This window comes from Mandrillus leucophaeus, unplaced genomic scaffold (genome assembly GCF_000951045.1).
Source record: "Mandrillus leucophaeus isolate KB7577 unplaced genomic scaffold, Mleu.le_1.0 Scaffold157, whole genome shotgun sequence".
Lineage (NCBI taxonomy): Eukaryota > Metazoa > Chordata > Mammalia > Primates > Cercopithecidae > Mandrillus > Mandrillus leucophaeus.
The window spans coordinates 185489-206515 of record NW_012101554.1 but is presented as its reverse complement, the minus strand read 5'-3'; the positions used below and the strand labels follow the sequence as shown (position 1 = coordinate 206515).

At 42.6% G+C, this 21027-nt stretch overlaps 1 protein-coding gene across 2 annotated transcripts in view; it reads left to right on the top strand.

Moving 5' to 3' along the window:
• GLT8D2 (glycosyltransferase 8 domain containing 2) overlaps nucleotides 1–21027 on the top strand; it is an 85184-nt gene that overhangs the window by 3607 nt on the left and 60550 nt on the right. For both annotated transcript variants that reach the window (XM_011975495.1, XM_011975493.1), the window contains exon 2: nucleotides 10257–10642. The gene's annotated coding sequence lies outside the window, so the exon portion shown is untranslated. The remainder of the gene's footprint in view (nucleotides 1–10256; nucleotides 10643–21027) is intronic.

Below are 21027 nucleotides of genomic sequence, written 5' to 3'. Positions count from 1 at the left end.
GATCCTCCCACCTCAGCTTCCGGAGTAACTGGGATTACAGGTATGCACCACCATGTCTGGCTAATTTTTAAATTTTTTCTAGAGATGAGGTTTTACCATGTTTCCCATGCTGGTCTTAAACTGCTGAGCTCAAGTGATCCTCCTGCCTCAGCCTCCCAAAGTGCTAGGATTACAGATATGAGCCACTGCACCCAGCCTCCTCCTCTTCTTGTAAATTCACTAGCTATATTGGATTAGGGCTCATCCTGTGATCTCATCTTAACTTGATTATATCAGCAAATACCCCATATCCAAATAAGGTCATATTCACAGGTATAGCGGGTTAAGACTTCAGCATATTGTTTGGGGGAGATACAATTCAATCAGTGACAAAGTACGTAATCCAATGGGAAAGCTATTTTAGTAGAGCAGTTTTGAGTACTCTCTCCTTGAGGGAGGCATCTAAAAGAGGTCCCCATTTCACAATAAAGTACCTTCAGTCTTTGAAACTTCAAGATTGTAGTTTGGAAACAACAACCTAGGAGGAGAGTTTGGAGAAGAGGGATGGAAAATAGCACCCTGAAGAAGCCAGCATTGATGGGGTAAAGACAAGAGGAGGCACTCATGAAGGAAATAGAGAATAAGTAGCCAGAGAAGTTAAAAGGGAACTGGGTGAGGGTGATGTCAAAGAAACCACAGGCAAAGAGGGTTTCATAGAGGCAGAAGTGGTAAGGAAAGCCAAAAGCCATAGAGAAGTCAGGGAAGAAGAGGACGAAGAAGCAACTGTTGGATTTGCAAATTAGGAGGTTAGTAGTGGCCTAGAATTAAAATGTTTTCAATGGAGTGGGAGGGAAAGAAGCCAGAGAGAACTGAAGCATGAATTAGAAAATGCGGATAACATGTATAGTCTACTCTTTACAGAGACTTGGCTATGTGAGGAAAGAAAGAACAATGGCTGGCAAGGAGAGAGAGGTACTGTGTAAATTGTTATTATTTTGGATGGTGAGACTTGAGCATGATTGTGGGCCCAGAAGAAGGATCCAGTTGCAAACAAAAGGTTGGAAGTACACAACCAGCAATCATTTCCAACCTTCTTCTCCTTGCCTGCCTCTCATTATTGAGACTGGGAAGGAAAAAAACAAACAAATAAGCACTTTCCCAGGCTACTGTACCCACTCTCCTTCAAAATGACCCCCAATGTCTGCTCTCCTCTTCTTTTCAGTAACAGAATCTGGACTATGAGCTGGGCACATGACCGTTCTAAATAAAAATTCGTTTCCCAAACTTCCCTCAACTAGTTGTGGCTTGTGGCTAAATATTGACCTATAGGGTATAAGCAAAAGTACTATATATAATTCCAAAATGTGTTCGGGAGGAGGGAAACTTCCTCTCTCTTACTCTTTCCTGCTGGCTGGAATGTAGATGTAATGGCTAGAGCTGGGGCAGCTGTCTTGGACCATGAGCTGGAAGGAGCCTAATTTCCTGAGGACTTAGTGAAGTAGAGCAGCTCTACTGGAAATTACATCCCATAGGGCAAGTAGGTCTGTTCAGAAAGAGCTGGGAGTTGGTGGATCGAGGTCCTGGAGGATCAAGGAAAGATGGATCCTGAAGTCCATGTATATCTACATGTATACCAGAGTTGAATAGATACATTAATTCTCTATTATAGATTGTATAAATATTATGTATTCTATACATATACAAGAATCCCTCTTTAGCCATGGTTTCAGTTACCCACAGTCAATACAGTCTGAGAATATTAAATGGAAAATTCCAGAAATAAGCAATTTGTAAGTTTTAAATTGTGTACCATCCTGAGTCACATGATGAAGTCTTGCACTGTCCCGCTGTTACCTGCCTGGGATGTGAATCATGCTTTGTCCAGTGTTTCCACACTGTATGTGCCACCTGCCCATTCGTCATTTAGTAGCTGTCTTAGTTAGAGTTATATAGGATTTGGTACTGTCTGTGGTTTTAGGCATCTCTGGGGGTCTTTGAATGTATCCCCCTTGGGTAAGGGGGCATCTGTTGTATTATAGAAAGCTCTATTGGACAGTGCTGCTCTAGACTTTTTAGGCATATGTTAGAGAAGGTACTTTCATCTCTCACTACTTCCTCTCCTCTCTGCCCACTCTTCCATATCAAACACCCACCAGAGTCATTTACCTGGACTGTTTCATTTGGGGTTAAGATCATGGGCTTTAAGACCCAATAGGTTGTAGCTACTTAACTAGTTGTGTGGCCTTGGTCAAATTATTTATCCTCTTTGAACCTCAGATTCTTTGTCTATAAAATGGGAAGTGTAAGAGCATCTGCTTCTCAGGATTAGTCAAGGGATTAAATGAGATAATATGGTGCCAAAGTGGCAGCAAGGAAGCAAGCTGGCTTCACACCCCCCAATGGAAAACCAAAAACTAATATTCAACACTGAAATTATCACCAGCAATATCCAATAACTCAACTATGAGGATGAGACATTTGCTGGGGCCACAGAGAAGTTTAAAAAACTCTGAGTAGATGGTAAGAGAAGTAGACTTCCACATCTGTAATCCCCTCCCCACAATCTGCCAGGCACCAAGTACATGAAAATTTCCCCCAACTCACAGTCTGTACACTGTAAAAAGTGAGATCAAGGCATAGACAACCAGCTTCTCCACAATCTTGGGTTCCCTGGCAGAAGACCTGTCCCTGCCTCAACCACTAGAAGCATCAATAGTCCCTGGAGGAAAAATATCCCTGAGAACAGCCAGAGACAAAGGGGAGAGGTGAGACTACTATCCCAGCTCTGGAAACTGCTGTGTAACTTGACAAAAAGAGACGGAGACACCAAATCAGAGTGGCTGTTCAGTAGCACCACACTGTAGGAGGTTGGGTCCATAGGTCCCTTGGACGCTGAACCCCTAGTTAGCCTTCCCATACTACTGGGATATCCCCCATTAAGGACAAGGGGCACTGAATATTTATTAGAATGGAGGCAAACATGGGTTTCAGCACCATCTAGTGCTGAAAATGGGGCAGCGACCTAGCGAAGGGGAAAAAAGAAAGAAATCAATAGATAAATGAAATAATACATGTAAAGTACAGGCAGTCTTCACTTTGCATGATAATACTGTTCTGCAAACATAATATGCAAGCCAACACCCTTCAAAGTGATCTTAATTACCAGTGGGAAAAATTACAATTGTTTTGTGATGTTTAAAAACTTTTTTGTCAAAATATTAAAAACTTTCTTACTATTGCTTATAAATATATAGAGAAATGAAAAAATTGTAAACCTAATATTTCTTTGTTATGCCATAATTTAAAACAGAAATATTGAGAATTAAAGAGTTTTATTTCTTTGCATAAAACTTACCATGAGTAGTTTCAACCATGCTTACCACCTTCTTGTCATATAGCTTACTATATGGAGTGAGCATCTTTTCTATGCTGTGGCAAATTGTCATACTCCTTTCTAAGGCCTTTTTTTTTTTTTGAGACAGGGTCTCTGTCATCTGAGCTGAAGTACAGTGGCATGATCATAGCTCACCACAAACTTGACCTCCCAGGCTAAAGCGATCCTCCCACCTCAGCCTCCTGAGTAGTTGGGACCTTAGTTGTATACCACCACACCTGGCTAACTTTTTTATTTTTTGTAGACATGGGGTCTCCCTATGTTGCTAAGGCTAGTCTTGAACTCCTGAGCTCAAGCAATCCTCCTGCCTCAGCCTCCCAAAGTGCTACGATTACAGGTGTGAACCACCATGCCCAGCCTCCTTTCTAAGTTTTCCTTTGTGCTTTCAATGTTGTGAGATATCTCTGAATGTTCCTTTAATGTGAATTTTTTGCTCATGTCACTTTCTGGAACATCTTTATCCTTGTCCTTACAACTTCCAACTTCCTTCCTTATTTATGTTCATAAGTTTACCTTTACTAAGTTTTTCTGGATGCCCATCTGGAGTTGAACAGTGGCAACAACAACATTCTCATGGCCAACAATTTCTTCTGTAACTCCAGTGATCTTTGATTTGAACTTCACTCCCACAATTATCACTTTTCATTTCTTTGCTTCACTTTTATCTTTATTGGCAAATTCTATTGTCCATTTATTAAAATGTCACATGGAGATAAGGAGGCAACACAACTACATGCTTTGCTGTCTGTGCATAACTAAATAACAGATGTCCAGTGACCGGTCACCAGCAGACTACAAACGAAGTGATATGCTATGGTCACTGATCATGGTGTACATCTGTTATTTACATAGTAATTTTGTGGACTGAAAACCTGGTAGCAAAGCTTGTATTTATGCAATTACTCACAGTTAATATACTGTGGTAACTGAAATTTGAACTGTGTTATTGGGGGACTTGTGTTATATAACTAAATGGTGCTAATTGAAATCTCTGCTGTTGCCATGCTAAGCAAGGACTGTGCTATACTTATGCAAGGACTGACATGTAGTGAGCATTTAGTAAGTAGTAGATTGTTTTATTTCTATCATTATCATGATGTTATTATATTTCTACAGTTTCTATTCCTCTTCCTGAGCTGCAGGCCAAAAAGTCAACCCTAGAGTGAGAATCTGGTGCTGGAGGTGGCAGACGGTCCTGTGTTTTCAGCCAAGAGTGTAAATTGCAATGTCTTTAATCTCAATTGAGGACTCGGGCCAAGGGCCAAAGGCTTTTTGCCAGAGGTCTGAGAAGAGGTTCTGGGGAGTGCTAGCAAGTGGGCAGAACTCAATAGCAGAGATCCTGGGCAGGGACTGTTGCCGAAGTGAGGGAAACAGATGGTGTCTGAGAGGTCTGTTTACAGATTGCAGGGCTCCAACCATGAATCTTGGCTGAAGCTATGGCCAAAGCACAGAGAGGGCACCTGGCAAGAGCAAGGCAGTGCTCCAGGCTAGATAGAACCTAACTTAATTGCCAGAACAGGGAACTGGGCCAAGGAAGAGAAACAGTTACAGCATGTGGGAGAGAGGGAACTCTAGTGCGAGACTCAGGTGCTGGAGCAATTGCTGCAGTTCAGGGAGTAGCAGGGGAGAGCAAGAGCACTGAAGCTCAGGGCAACAAGAAGATGACCTGCAACTGAACCACACCAGGCAAAAGAGAGGGAATTGAGCCTGCTATGGTAATTCCTGCCCCATGTGTGTGATCTTGGAGCCCAGCCATGGGAGACAAACGTGGCAAAGAGGCTTGTCAGCCTGACCCAATGTGGTAATTCATGTACTACTAGAGAAGACTTATTCCTTTCCTCCCAGACAACCTTATCAGCTTTAATAGATTTTATCTAGGACCTTATCTAAAAGTAATATACACAGTCAAGGCAGACCCAGTTAGCAAGAAGAAACGATGAACATCTGACTTTCAACTAGTAAGAAATAAACACAGAATAATAATGACTCAGATACATGTTTTGTTGACAAATGATACCACAAATATAAAATGCATGTGAAATGCATACATATTGCATGCGGTTGCACTCAGGCATGTAACTAAATCTAACCAAAGTTACTTGACCACTTAAGGGTTTATTTTCATCACATAGCAAGATTTTCCATAAGTAGTTCATTCAGGGCTGCTGTGGTGATTCTCTGCCATCTTTAGCATATGCCAGGCTGCAGAATGACACAGTGCCAGGGACCCCATTCATATCATGCAAGGATATTTTTCATTTACTTCTACAGATCTACTCTCCACCCTTCAACCTGTTCAGTGTCCTGAGAGGCTAACCTCAATGGATTATAGCACTTGAGCTCCTTGCCCTCTGACTTCTAGTTGGATTTGGTCAATGGGAGACACTACCAACAGGAGACTGTGACGCTAGGGTAATCAGCCCCTGGTTCCTTTTGTGCAGAGCACCACAGATTGGCTGTATCCCAGTGGGAGGGCTGCTCTTGCTGGCCACCCCTCTCCATATCCTCTCTCCAAGTCCTGGAAACCACTCTCTCGTTGACCTTCAGAGTTTGGGGTTGTAATAACTCCCTGCTATTGCTAGCCCCAGGGTACTGCATCATCTCTTAACCATGTTTCCCTGACAGTGATTATACCTTTTCAATTAGTGCCTTTTAAAAAAGTCTCCACCATTACCTTATTGGAGGGAGCTGTCTGTATCCCGCCAGGACCCTGACTGATTCAACTGTGTAGTCACTGTGCACAGCCAATGTGGCCATACGCAACAGCATAGTGCGGGCCTCTTATCCCCAGAGCTGCAAGGTGGCTACTTCACATACAAGGTTCAAGGCTGGATTTTAAACAGGAAAAAAGGGCAAAAGACACCAAAGAGCTCTTTGCCAGGAAAACACTAGCTTTCGAGGAAGTGCTAGACAGCAGACATCTGCTCACATGCCACTCTAGCTGCAAGACATCCAAGGAGGAGAATCTTTTCAAATGGGCATATTGCTGTTCAAATGAAATCATGTTTCTATTAGAAGGGAAAAATAATGCTGCAATGAATATGGGGAGGCAGATGTCCAAAGGAAATAAAATCAGTATTTCAATGGGGAGGCAGATATCTCTTTGAAATACTGGTTTTATTTCCTTTGGACATCTGCCTCCCCATATTCATTGCAGCATTATTTATCATAGTCAAGATATGGAATCAACTTAAGTATCCATTGATGGATGAATGGATAAAGATATTGTGGTACATATATGCAATGGAATATTATCCAGCCATAAAAAGGAAATCCTGCTATTTTTGACAATATGGATGAAACTTGAGGGCATTATGCTAAATGAAATAAGCCAGATACAGAAAAACAAATATGTACAATTTTACTTGTATTTGGAATCTAAGAAAGTCAAACTCATAGAAGCAGGGAGTAGGTAGAATGGTGGTTACTAGGGTGAGGGGAGGGGAAAATGGGGATATGTTAGTCAAACAGTACAAACTTTCAGTTATAAGATGAGCAAGTTCTGGGGATCTAGTGTAGAAAATGGGTGGTATTGGATGTGTTAATTGATTTGATTGTGGTAATCATTACATAGTGTATGTGCATATCAAGTCAACACATTGTACATCTTGAATGTATTCAGTCTTTATTTGTCAAACATTTAAATTTAAAATTAAATATTCAATTATATATTATTCAATAAAATCAATTACATATTATAATTCAATTTCAATTAAATATTATTTTTGTTTAAAAACAACAGCAATAAAAACTTCCATTTCTTGAGTCCTTACTGAGTGCCTTACATGCATGATGTCTTTTAACCCACACAAGAGTCCAATTGGCAGTCCCCACTTAACAGATGAGGAAACTGGAGGTAAGACCTGTGGCTGAGCTCACACTAGGTCTGTCTGTCTCCAAAGCCCACTCTGGTGTCATGCATATCCTCTGTTTCTTTTCTCATTTCTTCCCCAGGGAAGAATCTGTGCATACAGTGTGGACATCTAAGTCATAGATAACAAGCCTATTGCACCCTTGGAGTATGGCACAGCGAGGATAAAGGAGAAAGAAGCTGGAATCAGAGACAGTGAGGGTCAGGGAGAAGTTGTACAACATTCTCTGCTAGGTGGATGAGAGATGCAAAGGAGATGACATGATCTATGAAGGAAATTGCACAGGGCAGGTGTCAGCTCAGGCTGCTGTCCACATGATGCCTGGGACATGTCTGAGGGACTGGCCTGCTGCACCTGACGGCACATAATTCTGGAAGGGCGGTGGGAAACCCTGAGCCAGAAGTGGTTATCTTATTTTTGCTCATGTGTGTGCAGTGAGTATTTAAAGTATAGTATATTGCACTGCCCCTGAACCTTCTGACTTCCCAGAGGTGACCGATGTTTTAGCTAAAAACATTTAGCTTAATGTTTGAATGGAATTGTGCTTTAAAATAAGGTACAACTTGCTGAGCATGGTGGTGCATGACTACAGTCCCAGCTACTCGGGAGGCTGAGGAGAAAGGCCCAAGAGTTCAAGTCCAGCCTGGGCAACATAGCAAGACATGCCTCTAATAATAATAATAATAATTAATAAATAAAATAAGGTACAAGATGCTGGGGGTCAAGAGAGAAGAGGAGTGGCATCATGTCAAGCCTCTCCAGGAGAAAGGACACACTTGCCGGATTGTGTGGGGGCTTTAGAATAGGGGCACATAAGGGATCACAAGGCAGTCAATAATTCTACACAAGCAGCAAATTTGATGCTGAAGGATGACCAATGTGGATGCCACTTAACCCTACTGTTGCAGCCCCAGATCCTAGTATTTGAAACATGCCTCAAGAACGAAACACTTAAGAAGTGCTGAATAAGAATTCCAATCCTGGCTTCATCACTAACTTGCTTTGGGAACTAGGGCTTTAATTTGCTCAAAGCCTCAGTTTGCTCATCTGTAAATTGGGGCAAATAACATCTGTTCAACTTACCTACCAGAAATGTGTGGCTAAAAAGGAATAGAAGATATGAAAATGCTTTGGCTATATTCAAAGTTCTATATACGTGGAAGATATTCAGGATCCTCCCACCTTCAAAGTTCATGTCTAAGAAAATCCCTACTAAATCCTTTAGAATGGAACTGCTTAATATAGTAGCCACTAGCCACAATGACTACTGAGTACTTAAATGTGACTAGTGCAACTGAGGAACTGAATTTTTAATTTTTATTTAACTGTAACTAATTTTAATTGAAAAACTGATACTCTATTCAATTACTGGAAAATTTTTAAGTACATTTGGACCAACCTGGATTTGTGAATCTACTTTTTTTCCTAGTGTTTTTTCTAATTTTTTTTGATACATAATAGACATACGTATTTTCAGTGTGCATTCAAACATTTAATATTAATACATTCATATAATTTGTAAAGATGAAATCAGTGTAACTGGGATATCCATTACCTTAAATGAATCTGCTTTTTAAATGGTAAATTTTATAAAATCTACATATATGTGCAGTGTTTCTGTTTAAATTTAGTGTTTGAATTGAGATGTGCTGCAAGTGTACAATACACACCAAATTTCAAAGACTTAGTTAAAAAAAAAACACTGGGAAGAGTAGGAGGAAGGGAGAGATAGGGAGAGATTTGTTAAAGAATATAAAATTATAGCTAGATAGGAGGAATAGGTTTTAGCGTTCTATATGACTGTAGTATGGCCACAGTTAACAATAATATACAGTTTCAAAGAGCTAGAAGGAGGATATTGAATGTTTCCAACATAAGCATCAATATTTGAGATTATAGATACGCTAATTACAGTGTTCTGATCACTATACATTGTATATATTGAAACATCACTATGTACCCCATGAATATATACAATTATTACATGAATATGTATCAAATTAAATTTAAAAACAAAACAGATATATAAAACATCTTCTTAATAATGTTTTATATTATGTGTTGAAATGATAACATCTTATATATATTGGGTAAAGTAAAATATATCATTAAGATAAATTTTACCTCTTTGTACTTTTTTCTTAATGTGGTTACTAGAAAATTTTAAATTATAGCCAGGTGTAGTGATGTGCACCTGTAATCCCAGCTACTTAGGAGGCTGAGACGTGAGGATCGCCTGAGCCTTGGAGTTCACGGCTGCAGTGAGCTGTGGTCACTCCACTGCACTCCAGCCTGAGTAACAGAGCAAGACCCTGTCTCTTTCAAAAAAAAAAAAAAAAAGGTACAATTGGCTGGACGAGGTGGCTCACGCCAGTAATCCCAGCACTTTGGGAGGCTAAGGTGGCAGATCACCTAAGGTCAGGAGTTTGAGACCAGCCTGGCCAACATGGCGAAACCCCGAGACTCTGTCTCAAAAAACAAAAAAAACACACAAAGTAAAATTACAGTGTGGCTTGCATTTTATTTCTGTTGGAGAGCACCACTTTAGAAAGAGACAGTGAGCAGGGAGATCCTTATATCCTTATAGGAACTAGGAAGAGGAGCCACTGCAGAAACAAATTCCGTGATCCCAAAGTGCTGGCACCATCTCCTGGGTTTGAGAACCCATACAGAACAGCGCAGATTGCTGTTGAGGTCAGCTCCCAGCTCCCTGCGTCATTCCTCTCTGATTCCTCTTTTGTTCAGGCACAAAAACACTCCATCTTGAAACTTTTGTCATTATTGCTTTGGTAGAAGGAGACCACAATTGTTACCTGGGTTTTGAGTTGGGGACAACAGCATTTCAACGACTAGGAGATTTCAGGAGAAGCTAGTGGCCATGAAGATTCTCAAAATCAGCATGAACTTTATTTTTCACTTGTGTTCTTTCAAAGTTTGCTTCGACCCAACATGTGGTAGAACTTCACCCTGCACGCATTTGCTCTTCTCTTGTTTTGTGTCTTTTCCTACAGAACCGCGTTGTTTTTTGAATGTTTTGCACGCAGTCAGAGGAAGTCTGGCTCATCCGAGTCGGCCAGCCGAGCACATCTGGAAGTGGTTTCTGGGGCCGCCCCTCTCTGCCAGCGCAACTCCTGGGTTCCCAGCACAGAGGTGGAAGAAATCCGAGACGCTCCAAAGTCAACGCAAGCAAAGGGGAGTGCGGGTCGGGGAGGAATATTAATTTGGAAACTTAATATTGGCCTTGGGGCTCTCCAGCCCTTTGGGACTTCCAATGGGATCTTAGAAGCAGCAGAAGCATCGTGAGGGCGGCAGCCCAGGGCCAGCCACGATTTGAACGCTCTGCCTTGCAGCTCTTCTGGACCGAGGAGCCCAAAGCCCTACCCTCACCATTCACCAGGTAAATAGAGAAATTTACGAGCAGCGTGCAGTCGTTCAATTTTATCCTGGCCGGTCTGCAGCAGTTCTTTATTCTGCTACAGACCCAGGAAAGCAAATCAGAGGTGTCAGATTGCCCCACACAAACTTTGCCTTCAGAAACTTCCCAGTACGAATTTGTAGCATTCCAGCGGAGCCCTTTTCGGCCATTTCCAGCAAATCCAGTGTGCAATGTTTTTCACATCCTGGGCTGCTTTTCCAGACCTGAGTTTCTCCTCCTTCTCTCCACAAATATTAAAATTTATTATTTGTATCAGATTTTAAACATAAAAATCAGCAGTTAGGATGTGGGTGAATGCTAGCATTTAATGAAGGTATGTCCTGAGCCACAAATGATTTAACTGAGCTGTGATTCATGTTTTCAGAATCTGTCTTAGGAAGCTGTTCTGAGGATCTCCATCCCCCCAGAAAGAACTGGCCGTTGTGGAAATCCAAGTGAGGCTTATTATAAATACAGTAGTCATGGTGTTTGGGTTGAAAATGCTTTTTAAACATTCAAAAAATATCTTATGTTTACTTTATGAGCAAGTGTCACACATTGGATAAGCCTGATATATAATTTATGAAATAAGAAGGATAGTTAACATGAGAGTAAAAAAAAAAAAAAGTGAGAGAGAGAGTGAGAGAAAGAAAACATGATGATATCTGAACGTCTGGATGTGCTTTGGAAAACAAAATCAGTCCTCTCGTTGTTTGGCCCTGTGCAGCCAAGTATCCAAAGTCATATTGGTTGGTTTTTGTCTTTTCCTTTTCCTCCAAATGTTCTGGTGTGGCACTTCTGTGTAATATCCTTTCTATATTACATAATGTAATTCCAGTTCTCCCTTTAATGCACTTGGAAGTAGAGCTGTGCAATGCAGTGGTAAGAACATAGGCTCTGGGGTCAGGCTTACAGGACTGAATCTACGTTCTGCCACTTACACACCTTTCTAAGCTTGACTCCGGGTGAACTGTTTAATTTGCGTGCACCCTAGTTCCTCATCTGTAAAATGGAAATTAAATGACCTAATGTCTATAAAGGACATAATACAGGACCTGCAAAGTAGTTAGGCCTCAGGAAAGGTTAGCTTCTCTGATGGTGCTGATGATGGCAGTGGTGACAACGGTGATCATGCATCCTGTTTTTGGCAACACCTCTGCTTTTGACACATGGTTCCCTCTGACAGTCCAGTCGTCCAAGTGTTCCTCATACCCTAATATGTCATCTCTCCAGCACTTTGGTTTCTTCCTTTCTTCCTTCAAACACCTCTCTTTTATTTCCCATTCTTTCTTTATTTCTTCTTTGTGCTTCCTCTTTCGTTGCTGAGAGAAAATGAGGTTCATTAAGCCACAGCCCTCATAGTTTTCATTTCTAGTTCCCGAGAAAAATGATTCTAAATCCTTTTTAATTTCAGCATTTTCCAAAGAATGTTCTGAAAAACAGTCCCATGGGAAACTCTGTGAACTATATTACCCTCTTAGAGATCGCAAGGCATAATAGCATTTTAAAGGTCCTGAGAAGTCCTGTAGTAGAGAAATCCTCTTAAGGTTGTTTAACGCAATGATTCCCAAACAGTTGATGACTGAACCACTTTATCGCATAACATAAGTTAACATTTCTAGGACCACACTTTGGGATGTGCTATTCTGGCCACACTTGTTTTCGCTTTGGTTCCTCTTATGGACATCCTATTTCCCACCTTCCCTGGAGCTCATCCAAGGGGATACCTTGTTTTTCCTTCTCAAGTTAAGGACATAAGATTATCATATGTGTTGTATTGGTATATAGAAAATCTGGCCTAAAGTGGAGATCAGAGGTCAGCAAACTTTTTCTGCAACGGGCCTGATAATAAGCCATATGGTTTCTGTTGCGACTGTTCAACTCTGCTGTTGTAATGTTAAAATAGACATAAAGAAAACAAAAAATAAGCATGGCTATGTTCTAACAAAACTTTATTTACAAAAACTAGTGTCAGGCAGGATTTGACCTGGGGCCATAGTTTGCTGACCCCTAATCTAAAGGCTTTTTGTGAAAGAATTTCTCATGCCAGCACAGGAGAAAGCAAGACAAATTCTTTGTAAACTGAAGACTCTCTTGTCCTGCTCCCCTATTGCTATGGTCTGAATGTTTGTGTCCCCCCAAAATTCGTATGTTGAAACTCTAACTCCCAAGGTGATGCTATTAGGAAGTGGGGCCTTTTGGCAGTGGTAACCTGGTGGTTAGGTCATGAGGACAGCACCATCACCAATGGAATTAGTGCCCTTATAAAATAGGCCTAAGAGACCGAGCTCAGTAACTCACGCCTGTAGTCCCAGCACTTTGGGAAGCCGAGGCGGGTGGATTACTTGAGGTCAGGAGTTTGAGACCAGCCTGACCAACATGGAGAAACCCCTTCTCTACTGAAAATACAAAAAATTAGCTGGGCATGGTGGCACATGCCTGTAATCCCAGCTACTCGGGAGGCTGAGGTAGGAGAATCGCTTGAACCCAGGAGGTGGAGGTTGTGGTGAACTGAGATCACACCATTGCACTCCAGCCTGGGCAACAAGAGTGAAACTCCATCTTAAAGAAAAAAAAAAAAGAATAAAAGGGCCTAAGAGAGCTGGTTCACCCCTTCCACCATGGAGGACACAGCTAGAATGTGCTATCTATGAACCAGAAAGTAGGCCCTCACTGTCATGCGCGTCCGTATGAAGAGACCACTAAACAGGCTTTGTGTGAGCAATAAAGCTTTTTAATCACCTGGGTGCAGGTGGGCTGAGTCTAAAAAGAGACCCATCGAAGGGAGATAAGGGTGGGGCCGTTTTATAGCATTTGGGTAGGTAAAGGAAAATTACAGTCTGACGGGCAGGAGTAGGGGTCACAGGGTGCTCAGTGGGGGAGCTTTTTGAGCCAGGATGAGCCAGGAAAAGGACTTTCACAAGGTAATATCATCACTTATGGCAAGGACTGGCCATTTTCACTTCTTTTGTGGTGGAATGTCATCAGTTAAGGCGGGGCAGGGCATTTTCACTTCTTTTGTGATTCTTCAGTTACTTCAGGCCATCTGGGGTTATATGTGCAAGTCACAGGGGATGTGATGGCTTGGCTTGGGCTCAGAGGCCTGACACCAGACACTGAATCTACCGGCACCTTGATCTTGGGCTTCCCAGCTTTAAGAACTATAAGAAATAAAGTTGTGTTGTTTAGAAGCCACCCAGTTCAGGCAGGCATGGTGGCTCATGCCTGTAATGACAGTACTTTGGGAGGCTACTGTGGGAGGATCTCTTGAGGCCCGGAGTTCAAAACTGGACTATGCAACATAGCAAGACTCTGTCCCTACAAAAAAAATTTTTTTAATTAGCTGGACATGGTGGTGGTGCATGCCTGTAGTCCCAGCTATTTGGGCGACTGAGGTGAGGGGACTGCTTGAGCCCAGGAATTTGAGGCTATAGTAAGCTACAATCATGCCACCATACTCCAGCCTGGGCTAAGGGAGGAGACTACCCCTCATATCATCTTATGCCCAATTTCTGCCTCCAAAGAAAGAAGAAGTAAAAACTAAAAGGGAGAAATGAAATCCACAGGCAGACAGCCCGGTGCGGTACCCTGGGCCTGGTAGTTAAAGATCGACCCCTGACCTAATTGGTTCTGTGATCTATAGATTACAGACATTGTATAGGAATGCGCTGTGAAAATCCCTATCTTGTTTTGTTCCGATCTAATTACCGGTGCATGCAGCCCCCAGTCACGTACCCTCCGCTTGCTCAATCAATCACAACCCTCACACATGCACCCCCTTAGAGTTGTGAGCCCTTAAAAGGGACAGGAATTGCCCACTCGGGGAGCTCAGCTCTTGAGACAGAAGTCCTGCTGATGCCCCTGGGCGAATAAACCCCTTCCTTCTTTAACTCGGTGTCTGAGGAGTTTTGTCTGAGGCTTGTCCTGATACAGGGCGATAGAGTAAGACCGTGTCCAAAAAAAAAAAAGCCACCCGGTTAATGGTATTTTGTTGCAGCTCAGTGAATGGAGTAAGACACCTGTTCTATGTATCTTGGTGAATCTTGAGTAAACCTTTCACATATAGCAAAAAGTCAAAAGGCAAGAGGTATTTTGTTAGAGGACAGACTCCTGAGTCCTGATTTTGTCCTTTCTCTTTCCTTCAGTGAACCCTTACTCTTGTCCTGTTAATGACTTTGTAGCTTGCATAGCTTAAAATGAAGTGCTCTGTTAAATGTGTTTTAATGCATTTGAGAACTTCAGGGTGCAAGTCTTGCAGAGTTAACTTACAGAGCTTATGTCAGTTGCTTGACACAGTGATAGCAACCATAGCAATGGAAAGTGGTTGGCTGTAGTAACTCTCAAGGTGGTTAAGAATGTGAACTCAGAGCCAGGCTGCCTGCGTGTAAATATTAGCTCTGCCACTCATTAATTGTGTGACCCTTGGCAGATCTCTTAATTCTCTGAGCCTCAGTTTTCTTACCTGTGTATTGGAATAATAACCTTAAGGAGTTATTGTGATAATCAATGAATTAATATTTGTAAAAGTCTTAGAACAATGCCTGGCACCTAGAATTGCTACGTAAGTGTTAAAATAATAATAGTTAATACTTATGTAGCAATAGTTTTGTAATATACAGAACAATCCCATTTTACAGATAGGGTTTTGTAAGTCACCCACAATTACACAGCTAATTGGGATTCACAGTCAGCTCTAAGGATAAAGCCCATATTTCCACTAATGTACACAGCTCTTATATTTAAGTCATTCAACAGTACTTTTAGGAATCCCCTCTTTTATCTTCCCTTTGATTCCCAGATCATTTCCTATTACTCCCTACCTGCACCCATGGCGACATGATTAATCAATCACAGCACTCTCCCTTCCTTCCTTCCTTCCTTCCCTCCTTCCTTCTTTCCTTCCTTCCTTCCTTCCTTCCTGTAATGGTTTTAGATTTCTTCTCAGTCTGGCAATCCCAACAGCCCATACCATAGCTGATCAGAGCTGACATGTAAAATGAAACATAGGGGCACTGATTTTTGGAGTATTTTTCTGAAGAGCCTTTCCCACTTTGCTTTTTGTTCCAAGGCAGAGCAAATTCCCTTAGCCACTGCCAGGTCTCAAAACATTCTTTCCAGGTTTGGCTACATGTCTAAACTCTTTGGCATCTGGTAAAATGGCTCCCCATGCAAGGTCTTCAGGGGCTTATTTTTAAACTTACAGGCCTCTTCTCATGCTCAGAACAACTCTCTGAACTCTCTTTTTCTTCCTACTCACAGGCCCGAGAACCTCAACCTTCTTTTCTCCTCTCTTTGAAGATGCTACTGCCCAGTGCCTTGCCTGCCCTGCAGTGACTCCCAGCTCCACCTCTCTGTCTGTCCTGAAGACAGGCCTGCAGGCAATTTCATGTTAAAGTCTTGGCTATTTATTACCACAGAGAAACCACACATGGAAGTCACTCAGGCTAGGAAAGCTCACAGAGGTGGAAGGGGCGCAGTTCTGGGGCTCTTTGTTGTGATGGTAGCAGGAAGGCTGATAAGACAACCAGAGCCCTCTGCTTTTATTCCTGGAGTGGGATCATCAGCAGTTCCCCTCCTTCTGGCTGACCCCTTTCTTTCTGGGACTGAAGAGCAGAGCAACAAGAACCTTTTCCCTTTTCTTTCTCTCTCCTGATTCTCTTGATTCAACACACATTTATTGAGTTGCCACCTTGGGGCAGGACAGGCAGATGGAGGTGAGGAAGCCACAATCTCTGTCCTCAATGGTCTGTCTGGTGGTTTAGTAGAGGAGACAGGCACACCACAGTATTAGACAACGGTCTGGTTAGGCTGGGCTCAGTGGCTCATGCGTGTAATCCCAGTATTTGGGAGGCCAAGGTGGGTGGATCACTTGAGGTTAGGAGTTTGAGATCAGCCTGGCCGATGTGGTAAAACTCCCGTCTCTACTAAACACACACACACACACACACACAAAGAATAAAAGAATAAAAGCCAGACGTAGCCCACGCCTGTAGTTGCAGCTACTTGAGAGGCTAACACACAAGAAGGCTGGGAGGCAGAAGTTGCCAGTGAGCCAAGATCATGCCACTGCATTCCAGCTTGGTTGACAGAACAAGACTCCATCTTAAAAAAAAAAAAGTTCTGGTGAATGCAGGGATAGGAATGGAGACTGGAGGAGCACCCAGCCAGGGTAATTAGGTGAGGCTTCCTGGAGGAGGCAGTGCCTGAGTTGAATTTTTAATGCACAAGTAACAATTTGTTAGGGAAGGAGGAAGGGGAAGGCTGTTCCAAGCAGAGGGGACTGCCTGAATCAAAGTCCAGAGGGAAGAAAAGTATAGACTTGGGTGTGGAGGACAGTGGAGGCCCGGAGACTGCGAAGCAGTTTGGCATGGACAGAGGCATGCCACGGAGGACCAGTGGCCAACTTAAGAAGCTCAGGCCTTAACCTCCTGTACCAGCTTCCAGTGAAAGGCTTTAGGCAGGAAAGGAACACTCAGAATTGGGTTTCAATCATTCAATACAATTCTACCTGGCAACTGGCTTGTATTTTCAAAAAAAAAAAAAAAAATTAATGTCATCCAAAAAGGCAGTGGGTATGGGATGGAGCTGATCAGGAGTAAAAAATAATAATAATAAAAAAAAGACAATATTTGAATAATGGGGGAAATTTGAATATGGACGGCTTACTGGATGTTATTAATGTGATTTTAGGTGTAATAATGGCATTGGGGATATATAGGAGAATGTCCTTCTTTTAAAGATAGATATGCTGAAATATTTAGGGGGAGAAGTGTCATGATGTCTACAATTTCCAAAAATATATATGTGCATATGAAGTTCAGTTAAGTAAATATGTCACCATGTTAGCAACTGGTGGATCTGGTGAAAGGTATGTGACTATTTATTCTTCGAACTTTTCATCAGACTTGAAATGTTTCAAGCGAAAAAAGGAAAAAGGAAATCAAAACAAAAAATTAAGGCTACTCAAGCTGCATTTGTGTTTCAAATGAACTTGATATGATTATCAAACAACAAAAACTTACTATGGCCGTTAGGCCAGTGATGGATTGAGGAAGGGGAGGGTACAGAAATTCTAAAGACAGGAAGACCAGGTGGGAGGTTATTGCCGAGGTGTAATTAGTAGGACTCAGTGATTGAAGGAGAATTTGGAAAGAGCAGTTGAAGAGGAATCTGAGAACCCCAGAGAAGGAGTTTCTGTAGGGGAGGTGCTGATTTCAGTTGTGAGTGTAGGGGGTTTGAGATACTTGTGCAGCACCCTGAGGAGAGGGTTGCACATTCATCCTTTCGGTCCATAAATGTTTTCTGAGGGCTTATATTGCCAGGCACTTGTCTAGATGCTGGATATATGGCAATGAATGAAACAAAATTTCCTGCCTTCATGGGGCTTATGATCTATCATTTGGAGGGCAGACAGTACACTGGTGATGAGGAGGCAGTCTGTTGGAAGATAGTAATTGCTGAGAGGCTGCAATTTGTGCATTGTTGGGGTTAGAGGCTTTTGACTAAGAGACTGAGATACATGAGGGAGCACTCCATGTAGATATCTGGGAAGAGGATTCCAGGCAGCAGGAATAGCACGTGGCAAGGCTCTGAGGCAGGAGGCTGTCTGGCAAGGAAACCAGTGTGATCATGCGAGACCTGATGGGAGGATGCTGTAATGACTTTGGTTTTTACTCTGAGAGAGACAGGAAGGTCTTGGAAGGTTTTGAACAGAGCACAGCACAATGTGACTCATATTTTCACAGGTTCACTCTGGCTGCTTTATTGAAAATCAGCTGAAGGGAGACAAAGGCAGAATAACATAGTCAAAGGCTAATAATGTGCCAAGGTGGAGCCACAGAAGGTGGTAAAAATTCTGGATCTATTTTGAAAGTAGAACTGACAAGATTTACTGTTAGTGCACATGGGAATGAGAAACAGAGAGGAGTCAAGGAAACACCAAGCTGAATTTTTGTGGAGCAATTTAAAAAACAGAGTCACAGCTGGGCGCTGTGGCTCACACCTGTAATCCCAGCACTTTGGGAGACTGAGGTGGGCGGATCACCTGAGATCAGGAGTTCAAGACCAGCCTGGCCAACATGGCAAAACTCCGTCTCTACTGAAAATACAAAAATTAGCTGGGCGTGGTGGTGCACACCTGTAATCCTAGCTACTAGGGAGGCTGAGGCAGGAGAATCTCTCAAACCTGGGAGGCAGAGGTTGCAGTGAGCCAAGATTACACCACTGTATTCCAGCTTGAGAGACAGAGCAAAACTCCATCTCAAAAATAAAAATAAAAACTAAATGGAGTCACCATGAACTGATTTGGGGAAGATTATGCGAGGGGCATGTTTCGGGGGAAATACCAGAAGCTCAGTTTTGGACACGTGGATTCCTGTAAGTGGAGATGCCAAGTGGCATCTGGAGTCTGGAATCCATGTGAGAAGGCTGGCCTGGAGACAAATTTGGGAGTTGTCATCATATAAATTATATTTAAAGCCATGAGACAGGATAAAGTCTCCTAAGGAGGGAGTTTAGAGAAAGAAGAGAAGAAATCACCAAGGTGTTCTAACATGTAGATGTTTAGGAGGTAGGAGCAACCAGTGAAAGAGACCAAGAATGAGCCATCAGAAAGGTGGAGGAAAAGCAGGTGAGCCGAGTCCCCTGGACCACGTACAGGAAGCGTATAAGGAGGAGAGAGCGGGCACGTAATCTGCTAGCCAGAAGATATTCCTCCCAGACTCTGCCCCATTCCAGTTATCTTGGTTCCAGATCTCTGCCTTTTACTCTACCCCAAGCTTGTCCAACCCGTGGCCCACAGGTCGCATGCAGTGCTGGACAGCTTTGGATGCAGCCCAACACAAATTCGTCAACTTTCTTAAAACATTATGAGATTTTTGTGTGTGTGTGATTTTTTTTTATTTAGTTCAAAAGCTGTGGTTCATGTTAGTGTATTTTATGTGTGGCCCAAGACAATTCTTCTTTCAATGTGGTCCAGGGAAGCCAGAAGATAGGACACTCCACTCTACACATTCTTAAGCTGTCCGGCATCACTTCCTTGGTTCTCCAGTTCTCCATCCCTGAAACTATCAGTTTTCTACCTCTTTATAACTCTGATCCCTCTCTTAATTCCCCACAATCAGCTTATCCCAGGGCTTCAGTTCTGCAAACATTTCTTGAGCACCTATTTAATCTACTGGAATATCTTTGACTTCAAATACCAGAAACACTGATTTACAACAGCTTAAACACATGGGTTGATTTCTCTTACATAAGAAGTTTGGAGGAGGTAGGTATTGATGGCATTGATTCAGCAGTTCAATGACATAAGAGCTGACCATTCTGTGTAGCTCTTGACCTCTCCCTCATGGTCTCAAGGTGGCTGCCTAGCTCCAGCCATTATGGCCCCGTGCAAGGCAGGAGGAAGGGGGAGTTGACACTTCATCCAGAAAGGAGAAGTTTTCTCAGATGTTCCCAGTAGATTTCCACTTAAGTCTCTGAACATCAGGTCTATATTATGTGGCTACTACTAGCTGCAAAGAAGGCTGGTAAAATCTTTATTTGCATTTTCCTGTCTCTCATGTGGAAACAGGTAAAGGAGAAAAGGATGGGAAGAGCTGTTGGATCAGCCAGCTATCAAGGCTGCCGCACTACCAAGTGCCAAATGCTTGCCATGAACTGGAAATACAGAAATGATTAACGTAGTACCCATCCTGTCCCTGGAGTTTGCATTCTACTAAGGAAACATAAGAATGAACAGAGTATCTTGACTTGGTTTGGTGGGGACCAGGAGCCTTCCCTGACCCCCATGGTCTGAGTCAGGTGCCCCTCCTTGATGCTTAAACAATATCCCATGCTTACATCTACCAAGGCATCTAAGCATACTGCATTGCCATTATATATTTACTGGTATCTCCCCTTCCCTTCCCCCAAATGTGGACTAACTGGGGACTTACCTTTGAATCTCTAGTGCCTGGGTGCCTGGTATATTTGTAGAGGTTGAGTAAATGTTTGTTGAATGAATAAATGAAACGTCAAGGGAGCCACCCTAATTACCTTCTTGTCCTGGGGGTTGGGCCCTTATCCCCTCTTAGCTTTTTGTTGTTGTTGCTGTTATTGTTGAGAAAGAGTCTTGCTTTGTCACCCAGGCTGGAGTGCAGTGGTGCGATCTTTGTTCACTGCAACCTCTGCCTCCCAAGTTCAAGCAATTCTCCTGTCTCGGGCTCCTGGAGAGCTGGGATTACAGGTGCGTGCCACCACACCCAGGTAATTTTTTTTTTTTTGAGGCAGAGTCTCTCTGTCTCCCAGGCTGGAGTGCAATGACACGATCTTGGCTCACTGCAACCTCTGCCTCCCAGGTTCAAGTATTCTCTTATCTCAGCCTCCCG